Source organism: Triticum dicoccoides, chromosome 6A (genome assembly GCF_002162155.2).
Source record: "Triticum dicoccoides isolate Atlit2015 ecotype Zavitan chromosome 6A, WEW_v2.0, whole genome shotgun sequence".
NCBI classification, from domain to species: Eukaryota; Viridiplantae; Streptophyta; class Magnoliopsida; order Poales; family Poaceae; genus Triticum; species Triticum dicoccoides.
The window spans coordinates 99,265,347-99,267,439 of NC_041390.1; the positions used below are offsets into that span (position 1 = coordinate 99,265,347).

At 33.2% G+C, this 2,093-nt stretch overlaps 1 non-coding gene across 1 annotated transcript; it reads right to left on the reverse strand.

Annotated features, from left to right (window-relative positions):
- Positions 1–220: 220 nt before the first annotated feature.
- Positions 221–414, reverse strand: LOC119319676. Its single transcript, XR_005154558.1, has one exon. It is a non-coding gene; the product is annotated as a U2 spliceosomal RNA (small nuclear RNA).
- Positions 415–2,093: the final 1,679 nt, after the last annotated feature.

Sequence of the window (2,093 nt, forward strand, 5' to 3'; positions counted from 1 at the left end):
ACTAGTGTGGGTGTTTGAAGCCCTACATATTGTCCTCAAACTAGGGGTTTGGAGGGGAGGGCTTTGGGAGAGTTTGGACATCCGAGAAATCGCCAACTTAGCCTCAGGCCCGCCACAAGCTTGCCTTTTCCCTCTTCCTTCATGTCTCTAAGATTTCAAGGTCTAAAAGATAACAAACTAGATTAAAAATTTATTGATTCAAACGTTAAATTTAATTTGGTTGGGGTGCACCAGGCCTAGGCAATGATGCAACGCCTAGGCAACACACAAGGGCCCCAATGGCAAGCCATTGTGATGGAACCTCCCCACAAAAAATAAATTTAATATTGTTAGGCACATGACCCAAATATCAGATATTAAATTGATAAGAACAGATACTACACTTGATCTTAGTCAAAAGGCCGAGAAAGGTATGCTTTGAAACGATGTCTTATGCCTTGTTTTACAGCTCCCATCATCCATCTCCTCCATTTTATGTAGACGAGGTGGTACTAAACCAAGTAGGGATTTTTTTTTGTTTTAGGTAAGAACGATGAGTTTGCATTGAACTTTGTGCAACCGGCCTGCTTGGGGCGCCCCTATGTATCGCTTATAGCAAGACGTAGGGAACCCTCGCGTAAGGGCGGCATAAGATGGGCCGGCCCAAATTCGTTGGAGGCCACAACTTCTTTGTTCTGAGTTTTTATTTTCTTTTACTTTTGTTTACACGTAAAAACATTATACACATATATATTACAAAAATATACTTTACATAATGTTTTAAAAAATATTAATCACGCATACGGAAAATGTTTAAATGTGTATAAACAAATGTTGACCATGTATATGAAAACTGAATAACAAAGATGCAATGTGTGTGAAAAGGTTTGATCATGTATTTTAAGAAACTTAATCAAGCATTCGAAATAAATGTTAAATAAGTATTTGAAAATTGTTAATCAATCCTTTGAAAATGTTAGATGTGTATAGAATAAATATTGACAATGTAATAAAAATAATATTAATCTTGTACTTGAAAAATGTTGATAAAGCATTTTAAAATTGTTAAATGTGTATAGAAGAAAATACATACTACTCCCTCAGTCCCATAATATAAGAGTGTTTTTGACATGTGTCAAAAACATGTGTATGTATTATGGGACTAGTGTCAAAAACATGTATAAAAAATGCTCTTATATTATGGAACGGAGAGTGTATGTATTAAAAACCTTAATCTTGTACTTGAAAAAAAAGTTAATAAAGCATGCAAAAAAATGTTAAATGTGTGTCGAAAAAATGTTGACCATATATTAAAAAAATGTTAATCCTGTATTTAAAAATGTTGATCAAGATTTTTTTAAAATCTGCGTAAAAATATTAACCATTTATTAAAAAATGTTAAACATGTATTTAAAAAATATAAGGCATATATTAGAAAAATGTACTTGATACATACCAAGAATATACAATGTGTATGGATAAAAGTAGACATCACGAAGGTATAAGATTTCAAAAAATGTTAGACGTGTAATAAAAAATATTCAACCTATACATAATAAATGTTTCTGATGTATATCAAAAATCTTGAGTGTGGTCTGAAAACCGAGGAAAGCTGAAAAAACAATAGGGAACAAAGAAATCCGGGAAAGAAACCAAAAACATAAGAAAACTGAGAAAAAATGATGGAAACTGACAAAAACACAAAAAACGGAAGAAACCCGTGAAAAACAAAGAAACCCACTAAGAACCGTGAAAAAATGAAGAAAAAAAGATGATATATAAATTAACAATATATATATATATTATATAAAGAAATTGAAGAAACCAATTAAAACAAAGAAATACAAAAAACCAAAGAAAAAGAAAAAACCAAAGAAAACTGGCAAAGAAACAAAGAAACCGAAACAAAAAAAAACGAAAAGAAACAAAGGAACATGCGCAGCAAAAAACAGCGAAGCCACGACCAAAACGTAGGAACGAACCTGCGAAGCGTTTGTCTTGACGGAAAAAAGAACAGAAACACGGGGCGGATAGTCTGACGCGTGAGAGCTAGTCTCTTCAGAGCGAGTGTAGCTTCCATATCTCTTAAAGCGGGATATAGCTGTCGCGGCTGC